This window comes from Leptopilina boulardi, unplaced genomic scaffold, assembly GCF_019393585.1.
Source record: "Leptopilina boulardi isolate dan_hultmark-lab unplaced genomic scaffold, ZJU_Lbou_2.1 LbouV2_327, whole genome shotgun sequence".
Classification (NCBI taxonomy): domain Eukaryota; kingdom Metazoa; phylum Arthropoda; class Insecta; order Hymenoptera; family Figitidae; genus Leptopilina; species Leptopilina boulardi.
In genome coordinates this window covers 4486451-4505917 of record NW_026137893.1, presented here as the reverse complement: position 1 = coordinate 4505917, position 19467 = coordinate 4486451, and the positions used below count along the sequence as shown (strand labels likewise).

The following is a 19467-nucleotide window of genomic DNA, read 5'->3' as shown; positions in this document are numbered from 1 at the left end:
CAAACGAAAAATTTATATATATTCAGTTAACTTCACTCATATAAAAACTCATGGTTAATATTAAGTACGAATTGAGTATAGAAATTTTTTATTTAGAACAGCTGCTGCACCAAAATTTTTTAACTAAATAGTTGTACAAAAATAGAGTATTTTTCATTTTGAAATTTATATTAGTTTTTAAAATAAAAAGTCTTTCAGTGATATGAATAGCGAATTTTTAACTCTAATAACTAATATTTTCCTACCACAGCAAAACATATTAGCTATGAAAGTTAATTATTAGCTATTTTATCATTATAACACAAATTAATTCTCATTTTAATAAAATAATTTCACATTTCTCTAAATCTGAACAAAAAACTCTCGAATGTATATATATATATACATTTATTGTATAGAATAATCAATAAATTTATTTTTAGACACAAATAAACAGTACATCAATTCATTAGATTCGTCACTTTGTTGGATCATATAACTCGAATTATTTTCACCTGATTATTCAACGTCCTGTTAATTATTTTCGACAAAAGAGCTTTACTGTAAAAAAGAAAAACAAAAAATTTATCGTCTACCCTGATTGAATAATAAAAACTAAAAATAGAAGAAAAAAAATTGTTTTCTGCAATATAAGTTTGAAAAGACTCATTCATATACAGAAATCTATACTTTTTATAACTTTTTTTAACAGCTCATAATTGAGTTCCATTTGGAAAACCGTATCGATTTAACATCGGAAAAAAAAACTGAGAGAAGAGATTATAGGTTAAGAATGCAATTGTTAGGGATAATTTTTTTTGAAACCGGAAGTGTAAAACGTTATCGTTGGTCCAATTCACGCGCGCAATAGTAATCTATTTTTAAGTGGTAAGGTTGGCAATTTATCCTTAAATTAGAGTGATCTAAAGTTCGCAACGAGTTGCCAAACTTAAACGATTTGTCGGAAGGAGATTCCAAAAGACCGACCCTTCACAAGTGAGATAGCGACGATAGCTTCCGCTAAAGAAAGTTCGTCGAGACTTCCTGTCGACGAAGACGACGACGACGACGACGTCAACGTCACAAGACGTGGTACAGTGACGATAAGCCTGAGCGCTTAATGCGAACGCGCATTACTTCCGGTTCATTCAACAACAATGTGTTGAGTTAAACGGCATAAAACCCCCAATTTGTCCGTTTTTTTTCGTTTTGTATATTTTATAACCAGTCGCTTCATCTCAATTTTTTTTTAAATAAAAAAATTATCTATTTTTAAAAACTAAATAAACTACATACTTATCCTTCAACTTTGAGAGTGTTATAGAAAAATTTACTTTTAAATCACAATTCACAAAATAGAATTTTTAGGTTAGAATTCTTTTATCAAACAGTAGTGCCAATCATGTAATACAAAATCCGTAAAGAAAGGCGCTAAATTTAAAAATTATAGAAAAGGACGCATGAATAAGATCTAAAAATCAATTGTTAGAATTTGCATTAAGTCGAATCTGCGTACTTAACCAAAAAAATAATTTAGAATTTCTAATTGATAGAATTATTATTTGTCCAAAATTTCCAAATGTCCGAAAAAAAACAATCGATAGAAAGATTTTGGCGCAATTTTCAAAAATTGACCAATCAGAAATGGTGAAGAAAATGCGTGATTGGTGAATTTTAAAAATCGCACCGAAATCTTTCTGTCAATTATTTGTTCGGCCAATTGCAATTTCGAACAAATAAAAATTCGGCTAAAAAAAATTATGTCAAATGAAATTCTATAAAAACTGAACTAATGATTTTTAGAATTTGTTTTTGAGTCACTAGAATTTTTAGATTAGGATTCTTTTGTCAAGTAGTAGTGCCAACCATGTAAAACAAAATCATAGATAATGGCGCCAAATTCAAAAATTATAAAATAAAAATAATTATAAAAAAATAATTATAATTCTATTTTTCTAAATAAATGAAACAATTTAATTTTAAATAGAAAAAACGATTTATCAAGATTTGGATAAAAAAAAGAGGTGCGTTTCAGGAACTAGTCGCACCGAAATCTTTTTGTCGATTGTTTGTTCGGACATTTGCAATTTCGGGCAAATAAAAATTCAGCTAAAAAAAATTATGTCAAATGAAATTCTTTAAAAATGAACTAATGATTTTTATAATTTGTTTTTGAGTCACTAGAATTTTTAGATTAGGATTCTTTTGTCAAGTAGTAGTGCCAACCATGTAAAACAAAATCATAGATAATGGCGCCAAATTCAAAAATTATAAAATAAAAATAATTATTAAAAAAAATGTTAATTCTATTTTTCTAAATAAATGAAACAATTTTTTAATTTTAAATAGAAAAAACGATTTATCAAGATTTGGATAAAAAAAAAGAGGTGCGTTTCAGGAACTAGTCATTCGTGAATAATATTTTTTTTCTACATAAGGAAGCTACTATATACCTTTCTCGGAGTATATAGACTTGATATCGAGTGGGCTATGTTATTTTATTTCGACGTTTCCATAGTGATCTATCATTCCTTCCCACACAGCGCAATATATTGGCTTTCACGAAACCCCTTTTTTTTCTATTCAATAGTACACACATTTACTCTCGCGACAAACTCAGCTTTTTGCAAAATTAATTTCGAAACAGATACAAAAATTACAAGAAAAAATAATATATAAAAAAAAATTATATAATTTAAATTCATTAGCTACATTCCTGCTATAAAACTTTGATCTTACTTTACTAAATTAATATAAAAAAATACTTCATTAAATTTTTACTTTCAGTGTTAATAAAGTTTTGTTTAATTTGCGAAAAAAAGTGGATTTTTTAAATTCTGTAAAAACAGTTAATTTTTTATAAAAATATTAATCTTTTTTTTATATCGGTATATATTTTTTTTGTTAAACATTGGTACATAGTCAACAAGAAGACAGACGTTAAATTCATTTTTAAAAATATTTTTTTCCGTTTTTCATTCTTTATTTATATTGTATACATATATATATATAGAGAGCAATTGCTATATATTCACTATTTATGCTTTACGTTCGAAAGACTTTTATTGCTCTCTTGTCCTTTACATTTCGGAAAAATATTCGTTTACTTTTGCTACCTTGTTTCATGTTCCTTAAATCCACATTTCTTTATTTACTTTTCTTTTCTCAAGAAATCTGTCCACTTTTCATTCATTCGTTTTCTTTTTCAAAACCTTAAATCTTGCTACATATATATATATATATATATATATATATATATATATATATATACCAAGATTTAACTCTAATAACACAAGATATCATGGGATATATTGATAATATCCCGCAGATATCCTAGAGATGTCCTATGGATATCAAAGGATCTCTTAAGGATATCCAAAAAAATCGGCGGTTTGGATATCCACAGGATATCTTCTGGATATCTCTATAGACTTTCATAAATGTCCTCCAGATATCCCATAGATATCGTCAGGATATCCCACAGATATCATATCAGGATATCCCATAGATATCGTCAGGATATCCCACAGATATCATATCAGGATATCCCATAGATATCGTCAGGATATCCCACAGATATCATATCAGGATATCCCATAGATATCGTCAGGATATCCCATAGATATCGTCAGGATATCCCACAGATATCATCAGGATATCCCATAGATATCATCAGGATATCCCATAGATATCGTCAGGATATCCAACAGATATTTTCAGGATATTCTCAGTATATCTTCTGGATGTCAAGAAGATATTCTTAGGATACTGTTTTTAAAGTCATTATCCCTAATAACACAAGATATCTTGGGATATATTGATAATATCCCGCAGATATCCTAGGGATGTCCTATGGATATCAAAAGGATCTCTTAAGGATATCCAAAAAATTGGTTGGATATCCTATGTATTGGTTTGGATATCCTTTGGATATCCCATGGATATCTGAGGATATCCACAGGATATCTTCTGGATATCTCTATAGACTTTCATAAATATCCTCCAGATATCCCATAGATATCATCAGGATATCCCACAGATATCTTCAGGATATTCTCAGTATATCTTCTGGATGTCAAGAAGATATTCTCGTGATACTGTTTTTAAAGTCATTATGAGACTACGAGTGAAAATATTCTGTGAATTAAATTTTATATAAATAAAATAAAATGCAACTTGTTTTTCGAGAAAGTTGTTTAATTTGAAAAATTATTAACTAATTTTTTTGCTCATTCGTGATTCATTCCTTTATTCATATGCTTAATATTGTCAGAAAATAAATTGGCTTTAAACAATATAAATTCTTCCCCGCAAATAACGAATAACTATTAATATTAATTATACATTAAGTGCATGAGTTTATTTAAAAACTTTGAAAAATGCGTTTCAAATCTTCATTTAAAATAAATTAGAAGCTCATATGATTTTTGTTTTTATTATATTATTATTATTCATTATATTAGCTTAACAATTTTAACCTTTAAAAATATATGTTGAGATATTAAATATCCCTTGAATATCCTAAGAATATCCCACGGACATCCTGAGGATATCCCATGGATATCCTGCGATATAATATCTAATAGATATTTTGTGGATGTCTAAGGGATATCCTATGGATATCCTATGGATGTCCTGTTGATGTCCCACAGACCGGCGGTTTGGATATCCTATGGATATCCCAAGATATCCTGGGGACCATTCTAGGATATCGACCATTGATATGAATATCCTAGGGATATCCTTTTGTTATGAGGGAATAGGTTTAAATAAAAAAATATATATTAGAAAACTCATAAAATAAACATCAAGGAATATTTTAATTAACAATAATTCTTAATAATAAATATTCCCAAGAAAAAAAATCAACAAAAGAGAAGATAAACCTTAAAATAAAATAAAACTCTCCTCGTAATTTAATTAACATAATTGATGAAGGATTGTTTCGTAAAAAAGTAAAATTGCAAAAAGCTGAATAAAAATGTAATATAAAACCACAGAAAATTAAATAAGGCCAAGCAAAGAAAATAGAGAAAAAGAATGACAAGATCGTTTCCACGAGTTCTGTTACGTTTGTGAGTCGATTTAAAAATTTTAATAATTGTGACGTAACCAAAAATAGGTGGTTCCTTATCTCCTACTACCAGAGAAGTTAGTAGTCTTTCGACAGTGCTCATAGAGAGCCACAATATCTGTAAAAGTTCTTATATATAATAAATTTTGGCGTTGCTTTAATGAGTTTAAAGTCCTTTTTTACCACAAACACATCCTACGGATCCTTTTATAGTTGTTTTCAACATTAGTGGCGACCGTGACAGGACTTTAACTGTATCCGTAGTGTAAATTCGTGAATCGGTTTTGATAAAGGTAACTCTCAAAAATGGAGGAAGCCAAGTCGGCACGTGCAGTTTTGCGTGCGTCGTTTACAAGAACTTTGACTGCTCTGGATCGACATCTCAAAGCGGAAAATATCAATGCTGGAGAGACGAAGTCATCTTTGGATCTTTTAGAAGAGAAAATGCGAGAAATAGAAACCTATAACAAATTCATTTTCGAGCACATGATAAAAATCAAGATGTCTGAAGGTGAGGTCGCAGCGGAAATTGATGGCGTTGATGGGTATAAGACGAAGTTCTTTCGCGCACGAGCAGAAGTCATGAGATTGTTGTTCCCACCAGTTAGTACATCTGCACCGACAAACGAGGCGTCGGGGCGAGTATCGGTCCTATCGTGTTGCGGTAGTGGGGAGGGAAAACGATCATTTATACTTCCGAAGATAGAATTGACGAAATTTAATGGCGATGTTCGCGAATGGCTTCGGTTCTGGTCACAGTTTAAGAAAATTCACGAAGACGTTTCGATGGATAATGGTGATAAGTTTCAGTACCTTATCCAGGCTATGGTTAAGGATTCGAGGGCTAGCGAGTTGGTCGGCAGTTATCCAAGCACCAGTGAGAACTATGATAAAGTTATTGCGGCACTGCAATCACGGTTTGGAAGAGAAGAGCTGTTAGTAGAAGTATATGTAAGAGCGCTTTTAGAGCTTGTGTTGACTAATGCCACAAAGACGGATACAAAGCTACAGCTATCAAAAATTTACGACAAACTCGAATCTCAATTGCGTGCTCTAGAGTCATTGGGTGTTACAACAGATAAGTGTGCAACAATTTTATACCCGTTAGTAGAGTCTTCCCTACCTGAAGAGCTGCTCCGAGCATGGCAGAGACATTCGTCATCAGACGATAAAAGTATCGCGAAGGAACGATTAACCAACCTTATGAATTTTCTCCGCAGCGAAGTAGAAAATGAAGAGAGAATTTCGTTGGCAGTTCGTGGATTTCCGAGTGTTTCCGCTGAGAGTGTCGTGCGTGAAGATAAATCCGCGAAAAGAAAAACAAAGGCTAACTGTGAAGAATTACCGACTGCAGCCGGTTTGATTTCTGTAAAAGTAAAAACGAATTGCATTTTCTGTGATCAGGAGCATGAAAGTGCTGAGTGTAGTTCTGCAAAGAAAATGTCTCTTGAAGAACGACAGAAACTTGTGAAAAGTAAGAACGGCTGTTTTAATTGTTTGAAGACTGGACATCATTTCCGTAGGTGTAGGTACAATCAAAAGTGCGGGTGGTGTCAAAGGAAGCATGTGGTCATTATGTGTCGCGGACTGAATACTCAAAAAGGAGGTGATGAGCAAGTAGGTGTTGCTTCCGTGAGTGTTCAGAAAAGAAATTCTTTGAGTACGTTGAAAAATCCTGAAATTTTTCTGCAGACGTTAAAAGTAAGGTTAAGAAATGGTGAGAATCAGTGTATAGTGAGAGTCGCTCTGGACTCGTGTTCTCATCGCTCATACATTTTGACGTCAGTGGCAGAAAAAATGTCTTATCGTGCGGTTGGACAACAACGTATGATTCATTTGTTATTCGGGGGTTCAAGAACAGAACCGCAAAGTCACAAAGCGTATGACATTCACATGAGTAATTTAGAAGAGACGTTTCAATGCAATTTCGTGGCTCTTTCGCGGGATATGATTGTTGAAAATATTCCATGTGTGGACAATGGTCCGTGGATTGAAGAACTTTGCAAAAAGGGTATCGTGTTATCAGATTTTGGAACGTCGACCGAACCGATCGCGATTTTGATTGGAGCAGATTTTTTGGGAAAGTTGCAAACTGGAAAATTGTTCGAAATGATAAGTGGTCCTACCGCGATTGAAACGAAGTTAGGATGGACATTGATCGGTGAAAAATTATCAGAAAAGGGTATAGCAAAGGTGAACACAGCCCTGAGTGTCGTGTCATTGTTCGTGCGCGAAGCGAATATCTCCGATCTCTGGAACCTTGATGTATTAGGAATCACTGATCCGACAGAGGCGAAGACAAAGATAGAGCATCAGGAGGACATAAGGAGAGAATTTTATGAGTCAACGACGGTCGAGGAAGGGGGACGTTTTCAAGTATCCCTACCATGGAAAATTAACCACCCGCCTTTACCAGACAACTACGAGCTGACGCGAAAGAGACTGGTTCTTATGTCAAAGCGATTGATTGATAAAAATTTGTTCGACGATTATGATCAAGTTTTTAAGGATTGGGAAAGTGAGGGAATAATTGAGAAGGTTCCTGATTGTGATTTACGTATTAAGGGTCATTATCTTCCTCATAGACCAGTGATTAAGGAAAACAGTACAACGCGTGTTCGACCAGTGTACGACGCTTCGGCAAAAGGAAAAAATTCTCCGTCATTAAATGAGTGTCTGGAAACCGGACCGAATCTCATAGAACTCATACCCACGATGTTAATGCGATTTCGCGAGAAAAAATTCGGTGCAGTAGCAGATATTAAAAAGGCTTTTCTTCAGATTAGTGTTCGGAAGGAGGACCGGGATTATCTTCGATTTTTATGGTGGACTGATAGTGATGCATCGAAGTTGCAGGTATATCGTCATGTACGTGTAGTGTTTGGAGTATCTAGTAGTCCATTTCTACTTGGTGCTGCTATTGATATGCTTTTGCGCGATGCATTGAAAGAAGATTTATCAGAAAAGAAGAGATCAATGATCAAAAAATTGCAAAAGGCTTTCTACGTTGATAATTGTATGGTCAGTTTCGATTCTAAAGAAGAAGTTACTTTATTCAGAAAAATTGCCGTGGAGATCATGCAACAAAGAGGTTTCGAATTAAGAGGGTGGGAGTACTCAGGAGAAAACTCCGAGCAGGAAACTGGTGTACTTGGTCTAAATTGGGAAAAAAGTGAGGATGTGTTGAAGCTGGCGTCTGGATCGTTTGGCGAAGAATTACCTGTAAAAATAACGAAGCGAGTTATTTTATCCGCTTCACATAAAGTGTTTGACCCAATTGGTTTTGTGTGCCCTGTATTGTTAAAACCGAAACTGCTCCTGCAGTTGGTGTGTTTAAAAAATTTCGACTGGGACAAAGAAGTGGACAGTGAAATAGGCATTGCATTTGGTGAGTGGCACAAACAGTTGCATTTATTGTCAGAAGTAAAGATACCACGTAATATGTGCGGGGGTGATCTAAGGTCGGTGACTTTTCATGTATTCGTTGATGCTAGTAAAGTAGCGTATGGTGCAGCAATTTTCGCGCGCACTCAATTAGAAAATAGAGTAGAGGTTTTATTAGTTCAAGCGAAATCGAGAGTTGCACCTACGAAGGGCATTGCAACGAAACATAAAACCCTTCCGAGTATGACAATACCGCGATTGGAACTTTTGGCAGCGTGCATGGGTGCGCGCCTCATGGACTCAGTGACAAAAGCCTTGGAACTTGAAGAAGTTAATGTTCAGTTTTGGAGTGACTCTACCACAGTCCTTGCTTGGATACAAAGAAACTGTCCCTGGGAAGTTTTTGTGTCAAACAGAGTACAGGAAATTCGAAAATTGAGTGACCCCGAAAAGTGGAAACACGTACCTGGAAAATTCAACCCAGCTGATCTGCCGTCGCGTGGTTGTTCAGCACAAGAGTTGCTCGAGTCGAAATGGTGGGAGGGGCCTTCGTGGCTCTATACCCCCCCTAATCAGTGGCCTTCCGATGAGTGCGTAGTGAGTGAAGAGGTGGTGAATTCGGCGCTAAAGAAATCGGCGAGAAATTTGAACGAAGGTGCATCGCTTTTGACAATCGAGTATTACAAAAATAATACCGAAAAATTTAATGAACGTTTAGCGCGTTTTTCATCGTATATAAAAATTGTTCGAATTGTCGCGTGGATAAGACGTTTTACCGCAAATGTGCGAGGTGAGAGAAAATACGGTGAGCTGTCAAAACAAGAGTTCTGCGAGGCAGAATTTAAAGTATTACGCGTTGTACAGAAAGAAACGTTTAAAAGTGAGTACGACGAAAAAATAAAGAGCCTTAACCCATGTGTTGACGAAAATGGATTAATTCGACTAAAAACGCGTATTTCCAATCGAGATGATACAGACAATTTTCGATACCCGGTAGTGTTAGATCCTGATCACGATATTGTAAGAAAATTAATTTATTTCTATCACATACAGTTACAACACGTTGGTGTTCAAGGGACTTTAAATAATATGAGAGAAAAGTTTTGGATTCTCAAGGGAAGACGAGCAATTCGGTCGGTGATAAACAAGTGTGTGATCTGCAAGAGACATAAAGCCAAACACTTGGAGGCCGCGCCGGCTCCGTTACCTGAGGCTCGTGTTCGCGATGCAAAAGTGTTCGAAGTTGTAGGAGTCGACTACGCTGGTCCCGTCTACTTGGCTGGAGGACAAAAAGCATGGATCGCCTTGTTTACATGTGCAGTGTATCGAGCAGTGCATTTGGAGCTGGTTACGAGGGCAACTACGGCTGGTTTTCTGGAAGCTCTACGAAGATTTATATCCAGAAGAGGACGTCCGAGCATTGTCTATTCGGACAATGGCACGAATTTCGAGGGCACAAACAATCTGCTCAGAAAAGTGAACTGGAAAGAGATCGAAAAATTCAGCGTGATTCGCGAAATCGAGTGGCGATTCAATCCTCCCTCTGCAGCGTGGTGGGGAGGATGGTGGGAGAGACTCATCAGAATTTTGAAAGATCTCTTGAAAAGGGTCTTGAGGAAAGCCTCTCTAACATACGAGGAAATGAATACCACACTGTGCGACTGTGAAGCAGTAGTAAACAGCCGACCCATTACCTACTTATCGGACGATGCTTCAGAAATTTCCCCTTTGACACCGGCTATGTTCCTGCAGGAGGTCACAGAAACAGGAGTGATGGATTTGGATCAAATTGACAGAATTGATTTGGGAAAAAGATTTGAGTACCGACAAAAAGTCAAGGATGATTTACGTCAACGATTTAGAGCGGAATATCTCGGTCAGCTGTCTGGAAGAATTCATCAAACATCGAGTGACCGTGAAGTAAGAGTGGGGGAAATTGTGTTGGTGGGGCACGAAAATCAAAAGAGGCTAAATTGGCCCTTGGCTAGAGTGCTTGAAGTTATTCCGGGGAGAGATGGAAAAGTGCGCGTGGTGAAACTAAAAACAACAAATGGTGAGTTGATAAGGCCTGTACAGCGCCTATTCCCTCTTGAAGTAGCCGGTCCGATAACGGCGAAAGGTTCTGTGAAAGCGTTAAGCGAGAAATGTGTGAGTAAATCACCGAGTGTGTGTGACGACTTGGCAAGTGTGAAATCAAAGGAAAATAGTAATGTCGAGGATGAAAATTTAAATGTAGAAAAACGTACCAGGAGCGGACGAGTGATAAAAGCTCCTGATCGCTTGAAGTTGTAAAAAAAAAAAAAAATGTTTATGTGTGAGTGACAAGTAAAAAGATTAAATTTTTTTTAAAAGAGTTTATTTCTCCTTTTTTTTATATAGGTCCGAAATTTTATTTAATATGTGGACAATAAAATATATATGTGACTTTATTTCTTTGGACCTCAAAAATTTTAAAAAATAATAAAAGGAGTATTTTTTGTTTGTTTAGATTTCTCTTAGAAAAGCGTGTTTTGAATTCTATAACTCAAAAGGTGGGAGAATGTTACGTTTGTGAGTCGATTTAAAAATTTTAATAATTGTGACGTAACCAAAAATAGGTGGTTCCTTATCTCCTACTACCAGAGAAGTTAGTAGTCTTTCGACAGTGCTCATAGAGAGCCACAATATCTGTAAAAGTTCTTATATATAATAAATTTTGGCGTTGCTTTAATGAGTTTAAAGTCCTTTTTTACCACAAACACATCCTACGGATCCTTTTATAGTTGTTTTCAACAAGTTCCATGCTGTTCATGCGTTTTCTGAATCGTGGAAGACGCAAAGAATGAAAGTCTCCGAAAGAGAGAAAGAGAGAGAGAGAAAAAGAGAGAAAAAGAGAAAATCTATCTCCGCGCGAGTAGAAGTTGCGTCGAGTCTCTTTTTTCCTTTTTTTTTTTGATATTTCTTTTTATCTTTTACCTCTTTTCTCAGTTTCATTTATGTTTTCCTTTGTACTCTGTTCCGCATGGAAACATCTCACTCGAAAATTGCGAAAAAAAAAAAAAAACTTTTAAAGAAAAACATCTTGATGCAGTAATTTTAAATTATATAAAATTACCCATAATCACACTCCAAATTGTATATAAAAAATGTTAAAATGTTAAATAAATAAAATGAGATAAAAAATGACAATGTTCAAAAAAAAAAAAAAAAAGTAGGTGTAAAAAATTTTAATTTCATTTTTCTTGCGTTGAAATATGAAAAATATTAATAAAGTTCTATTGTCACTTTCTCTCTCTCTCTCTCTCTCTCTCTCTCTCTCTCTTTCTCTCTCTGTAAATACGCGAGCTAAAAATGAAATAAATTCCAGTATTTTTAAAAATAATATAAAAAACTTACCAAAATTGTGATTTCACTCTTTTGTATATTTCAGCGTCGGAGATTAGTTGATTTAATCTGAAACATAAAAAACCAGACGAAAATTAAAAAAAAGATAATTAATTAAATTATAATAAAGAACTTTATTTAATAAAAATTTTTTTTAAATAATTCTAATTTTTTAAAAACTTTTTTTTCTAATACAATTATTTTTTATTTATTTTATTAATCAATTAGTCTATTAATTTATTTGTTTTTTTTAAATTATTTATATTATTATTTGATTAATTCATAATTAAAAAATTAATGCGTAATAATAAATTGCCAAAAAAAAAAATTACAATAGAAAAGGACAATATCTAAAAATTTTCTTTCCAGAAATAAAAAATTATTTTTAGATACATATAAAGTCGAAAAAAATATTGCAAAATTTTAGGCACAATAATTTTTAATATAAAATTATGAATGAGAATCACTGCCCATAGAAAGCCATTTATAACGTTTCTGATTGGTTACTAATATTTCCCGGAAAAGTTTTATCAGCCAATGGAATAAAGTCGTTTGAAAGGTCGTTATTATCCAAAGTCTACTTTTCCAGTCTTCTCTTGTCACTTCAGTGAACTTTGTAACCTCTCTTTAAATATTTCCCATCGTCAATTTTTATATTTTTTTATTCTCTCTATACTGCAGATTTTTATATCTTAGTCAAGTTTACGCCACATTTTTATATGAGTATTATTTATACGAGGATATTTTCCTTATTGGTATAATCATCACATATTTTTCTTAAAAAAAAATTATTTTTTTTTTTTTATTTTCCAAATATAGGTTAATCATCGAACTATATATATATATAAGAAATTAATATAAATTTATTGTTTTGTTTCTAAAATACCGTAAAACTTTTCTATTCCCACTGATATTTCAATTCACCGAATTTTCGCATTTGTTCGAATTTTTAAGACGCCGAATTTTCATTTGTCCGAAATTACAAATTGGCCAAATTACAAAACAAACAGAAAGATTTCGGAACAATTTTTAAAATTGCCCAATTAGAAATTCTCAAAAAAATTGTGATTGGTCAGTTTTTAAAATTGAGCCAAAATCTTTCTGTCAATTTTTAATTTGGTGATTTATAATTTCGGACAAATGAAAATTCAGCGTATTCAAAATTTTATCAATTAAAAATTCGTATAAATTAAAATTCGGACAAATAAAAATTCGGTATGTAAAAATTTTGTTACTTAAAAATTCCTATAAAAAGAAGAACTATGAAATTTAAATTCAAAAATTGAAAATTCATCTAAAAAAATAATTTTTTTTTGGTGTACGCATGATTGTCCCATAAAAATCTATACTGAGAATTTTTATTTTAAAGAATTTTATTACAGATATAATTATTCTTTAAGCCGATTTTTCATTTTTTAAATTAGTATTTGACAGATTTTCTTTTTAAACAAATTTTTACTGTACAGAATTCTTAAAACGCCGAATTTTTATTTGTCCGAAATTGCAAATGACCGAACAAACAATCGATTTCGGCGCGTTTTTTTAGAATTCACCAATCACGCATTTTCTTCACAATTTTTTATTGGTCAATTTTAAAAAACGCGCCAAAATTTTTCTATCGCTTGTTTATTCGGTCATTTGTAACTTCGGACAAATAAATATTCGACGTTTTAAGAATTTTGCCAAAAAATAGATTTAAAAAAGAAATTCTATCAAATTCTAATTCAAAAAATGAAAATTCGGCTAAACGAATATAAAATTCCAACCACAAATTTCAGTATTATACAAGAATTCACTATTGGCGCAGTACTGGTTCAGTATTGGCTGCCGAGGCTGGGCAGTCTGTACTGAACCAGTACTTGTATTTTCATTGTATCAGTACTGTTGCAATACCACCCTCCCAGTACTGGCAAACCAGTACTGAGCCGATATTGAGCCAGTACTGGCTCAAATAGATTTTCTTTTTGATTAATACTAGTTTAAAAAAAGTTCTAGAGTGAACCTGATGAATCTTTTTGTTTAAATATTTTGTTTATAAAAATTTTTTCACCTTGATTTTATTTTTCAAAATTAAAATGTATTTTATTTTGCTTTTCTGTGGGTAAAATTATTTAAACAAAAAGTTTCCTGAGACCAAGCCTAAAACATTTTGCAAGATTTTCTTATTGTTTTCAGATATGCAATAAACCAAAAAAAAATTTTTAAACGATCGAACTAAAAACAAATAAATTTGTTTATAAAAAATTCATATTTTTTTAAATAAAAATTTTAAAAAAAATTTCTTGACAATACTTGTTAAAAATAAAAAAACAACTTTTATTTTCTTAAAAAAGTTTTTTAAAAATTCACTTCGATGCAAATATATATGTGATTAAAATAGATATTATACTTTTGAAAAAAACTTAAATTTAAAAATTTTTACCCGAAAATTTATAAACCTACAAAAAATTACGTATACTTTTTTTCTCAGAACTTTGGTTTTATAATAAACATATTTTTATATTTATTTTTTGATTTTTTAAAATAATAATTTGCAATATATATCGACTTAAAGGCACAAAAAAAGTCGTTTTAGTCGATTTATATTCCAAAAAAAGTCGATTTTTTATAATTTAACAAAAAAATTTTAGATTTTTTAATAATAATATTTTTGAAAAGGATTAAAGTTGAAATTTTAACAAATAACTGAATTTCAAAAGTTAATTTTCAGACTATAATTAAATTTTACAGAACTAAGAATAATTTATCAAATAATTTTAGACAACATTTTTTAAAAGTAACTGAATTTTTAAAGATGATTAATTTTGAATTGAAATTTTTGAAAATAATTGAATTTTAGTTGATTTTTAATTGACAATTTTAATAATAATTAATTTTGAATTGAAATTTTTGATAATAATTGAATTTTAGTTGATTTTAAATAGAAAATTTGAAAAATAATTAAATTTTAAAAGATTTTAAATTGAAAATTTTGAAAATAACTGAATTTTAAAAGATTTTGAATTGAAATTTTGGAAAATAATATTGAAGAATTTATCAGTAATTACAAAAATTGAACTTAAAAATCTTTTTAATTTCAAAATGATTTTAGATAATTGAATTTTCAAAGAATATTATAAAAATACTTAATAATAACTGAATTTCAGGAGGATTTTAGAAATAATTAAATTTTTGAAGCTTTTAAATTCAAATTTTTGAATATAATTAAATTTCAATTGAAATTTTGGATAATAATTGAATTTTAGTTAATTTTTGATTGAAAATTTTAATAATAATTAATTTTGAATTGAAATTTTTGAGAATAATTGAATTTTTGTTGATTTTAAATTGAATAAAAATAATTGAATTTTGAAAGATTTTGAATTGAAAATTTTGAAAATAACTGAATTTTCTTTGATTTTGAATTGAAAATTTTTGAAAATAATTGAATTTTAGATGATTTTAAATTGAAATTTTTGAAAATAACTGAATTTTAAAAGATTTTGAATTAAAAATTTTTGATAATTTTATTTGATTTTTTTTTTAAATTTTAAACAATTGTTAAATTTCATAAAATATTTTAATTGAAAAATAATTTGAAATAATTGAATTTGTGATAAATTTCATTAAAATTATTAAAAATAATTAATGTATTTTATACTAAAAAAACGGATTTTATTTTTAAAAAATTTTAAAAATGTAAAAAAGTCGAAAAAGTAGCATTTTATTAAAATAAGTCGAAAAAAGTCGTAATTTTGAAAAAAAAGTCGGAAATAGTCGAAAAAATCGTATAATCCGAGGCCTGTAATTAGTTAGTTGACTAATTTAATTAATATTTAATTTGTGTTGGGTTACTAAAAATTGAAGACACTTTTTCCCAAGTATACCAAAAAAGTATTACCTGGAGTGAAACTTATCTCTGTTACAGTTAAAGCTTTCTTTTCGTATACAAGAAATTACAAAACTGCCAGTACTCGGCCGGTACTGAACCAGCAGTGGTTAGCAGTACTGGTGCCAACTCTGGTAGCCAATACTGGTAAAATTTTATCATCCCAAAGTTACGCCAACTCTGGCGCCAATACTGGGTGCCAGTACTGCGCCATTACTTGTCAATACTGCGTCAATACTGCGCCAATACTGCGCCAGTAGTAAATTTTTGATTGGCATTCTTTAAAATGAAAATTCTAACGATTTTTATTATTTTTCTTAAAAATATAAAAAAGATGTTATTCTTTTTAAATAAAAAAAAAAAATACAAAAGCTTCTCTTAAATTACGTATTATGTATAGAAGACAATATAATATGATTAATATATTCACATGAGAATGTAATTTAAGTGTTTGTGTATGTATGTGTGACTTTGTGAAAGCATATTTATGTATATAGAAAGCTTCTATATAGCGATGAGCAAATGCGAAGAGCTTGTATAGATATATACTCGAACCACGGGACAGAGACTGTGGTTATGTATCTGTAGGTATACATTTGTGTCGAAAAGGGGAAATTACTTGAACGTGGCACTCGAGACGCAAAATACTCCAGGGTGAACCATCCACATGAAACGTCCTTGTATATATATATATATACACACATACATGCACTGTTCACTCTAGTTAATAGTTCCTCATGAAAATTTCGATTTTATATGCGCGCCTCTTTTCTATGTAAAAGTAGTTGAGTTTCAAAAGCACATTTCAAATTACTAATGTGAATGTACCTTAAATTACACTTGAATATTTTAGTACACAATGATAATAACAGTTTAACTTAAATGCCACTGTAAAACACAAAACCCCCCCCTATAATAAGACAACCCCTTTGTACTTACTTAAAGTACACAACTCATTATAAATTATATTAGAATATTATTAGTTTTCAAATATTTACTAAAAAAAAGAAAAAGAAAAATTGCATAAGAACTGTCTTGGGCAATTTGTGGTAAAAAAGAATAATGTGAAATAAGAATGGAGTAACGATGTTGAACATGTGATGTTACTTTTAGTATGATGTGTTTTTCTTGATATAGAAGTATTAAACTATAAATGAACACTCCATATCGCGCACACACTCCCTTAAGAATTCTCTTTTTTAAAGTTTTCAGACTGTAAAACATCATATATACTTCACGCTAACATGAACTGGTAATAAATTCTCAGACTAAAGTGACCTTAAGGACTCTTGGGTAGAGTTAGGTGACAGGTCCTCGGGCTATGCTGGCTTGTAACAAATAGCCCTAAAGACCTTAAACTTAAATTGACTGACGTATCGCGTATACTCCAATTAGTAAATTAATTTCTTTTTTTTTTTAATAGTAAAACTAAATTTATACCTGAAAACAAAAATTTCATTCAAATAAATATGTGACGCGATCTGAAAAAGAGACCATTGAAGCAAATCAATAATAGGTTATGTTTACGACAGTTTTAATTGAACTAAAAATTTATTTTTGTTTTTTTAATACTAAAATCAGTTTTTATTGAATATTTTGAATGTAATGAAGATGTAAATATTATTAGTTTGGATTACGAGTTGAACGTCTTTGTGTATTTTTACTTTAAAATTTCTAAACATAACCTTAAAAATTTTTCCTTCTTAGGTCTTTTTCACTGCGGCAGAACAAATCTGTATTAAATAATTATTATTTGAGTAATTTAAATTATTATTTGTTTTCAACAATTATTTGGTTCAAAGTAAATATTTATTTGCTAATAGTCAAGTAACCGATTATTTAAGTTAAATAAATTTTCTTCTAATCTAAGGTATGTATTAAAATTGTGCTATAATAAAATTCAAAAATTAAATCACCAAAACTATATATCCCTCGCAGTATTATATAATGAATTTAAATTCAAAAAAGAAAGTTAAAATAGGAGCAAGAACAAAATGGCTTTCAGTCGACGAGGGAGGGAATGAGATAGATTATTCTCGGTATATATATGTACTGGTAGTAGACAACAATAAAGTAAAAATCTCGTTATTTCAGTTCGAAATGACCCTTTTATTTCGATAAAAACAATTCTGATTATCGACTCTCTTCGAAGAACTATTTGAATTCAATGGTTGTCGAACTATATATATATATATATGTATAGGAAAATGCGAGAACCCGTAGAAAATTCCAAAGTTTACGACTCCAACTTACGGAAGAGACATATCAGTCGCACGTTTTTTTTTCCTACTGAATGGATGCTTAATGCATCGTGTCGCGAGCTTTCAATTCACGTTTCTCGTTGAGCTTTCAATTCCTTCGAGAGAGAGAGGGAGAGAGAGATAGAGAGAGAGAGAGAGAGAGAGAGAGAGAGAGAGAGAACATGAGACTTTCCCATTTTTCAAAGAGGATAATAGATCTCTCGCGAAACGTATATGTATATATAATAGCGTATCATCTATAGCTTCAAAAAGTATATTTTCCTTTACTCTCCTATTCATCATCATACACTATTGTTATATATTTATTTATTTCTTATCCATTTCTCGATTATAGTATAAACTGAGCCCAAGTGCGAAATGCCACTATCTAAATTTGAATTTATCACTTTTGACTAATTTAACTGCAGCGAGTCGTTCATTAAATAAATTAGTTTTCATTAATTTTTAGTTAAAAATCACCACTAATTGTTAGTTGGAAATAAAAGAGGAAAAAAATGGCGCAATTTTAATTTCTTCTCCAGTTTTTCGTGAAAATAGAGCAAAAACGAACACAATTTTAATTTCTAATCTATATTTTTACAAAAAAATAGAGCAGAAATTCAAAAAATTTTATTTTTGCTCTACTTTTTCCGTAAAACTAGAGCAGATATAAAAAAAAAAGGTGGCGTTTTTGCAATATTTTTACAAAAAATAAGAGCAAAAATTAAAATGACTGCGTAAAACTAGAACAGAAATAGCGCGGTGAAACTAGCGAGCCGCCAGCCGGCAGACAGCAGACAAAACCATAGGCGTCGACGCTACACTAAACGCCACCACTAGCAAATTGGAGCTGCTGGCTATTAATTTTTCCCAAAAAAATTCTTGCGTATATAAAACTTGTTTATAAACATTCCTAGAAGATTTTCTGACAAGAAAATAAAAAATTCATTGAAAAATAAATTTTTTGAGTCGGTTTTAGTGAAAAAAAACCAAAAAAACGACTGTCTGCTACAAGCGGCTGGGGCTGCTGACTATTAATTTTTAAAAGAAAATTCTTGCAAATATAAAACTTGTTAATAAACATTACCAGAACATTTTCCAACAAGAAAATAAAAAATTCATTGAAAAATAAATTTTTTGAGTCGGTTTTAGTGAAAAAAAACCAAAAAAACGACTGTCTGCTACAAGCGGCTGGGGCTGCTGACTATTAATTTTCAAAAAAAAAATTCTTGCAAATATAAAACTTGTTAATAAACATTACCAGAAGATTTCCCAACAAGAAAATAAAAAATTCATTGAAAAATAAATTTTTTGAGTCGGTTTTAGTGAAAAAAAAACCAAAAAAACGACTGTCTGCTACAAGCGGCTGGGGCTGCTGGCTATTAATTTTTTCCAAAAAAATTCTTGCGTATATAAAACTTGTTAATAAACATTAACAGAAGATTTTCCAACAAGAAAATAAAAAATTCATTGGAAAATAAATTTTTTGAGTCGGTTTTAGTGAAAAAAAACCAAAAAAACGACTGTCTGCTACAAGCGGCTGGGGCTGCTGGCTATTA

At 31.2% G+C, this 19467-nt stretch overlaps 1 protein-coding gene and 1 long non-coding RNA gene across 3 annotated transcripts in view; one reads left to right on the top strand and one right to left on the bottom strand.

The window, feature by feature from the left end:
• The window catches only part of LOC127284928 (uncharacterized), a 166072-nt gene extending 154203 nt beyond the window's left edge, over nucleotides 1-11869 (bottom strand). Inside the window, exon 1 of the long non-coding RNA XR_007843544.1 lies at nucleotides 11813-11869. This is a non-coding gene — a long non-coding RNA (uncharacterized LOC127284928). The remainder of the gene's footprint in view (nucleotides 1-11812) is intronic.
• Nucleotides 1-19467, top strand: part of LOC127284895 (uncharacterized) — a 193901-nt gene that overhangs the window by 135716 nt on the left and 38718 nt on the right. The window lies entirely within an intron of this gene.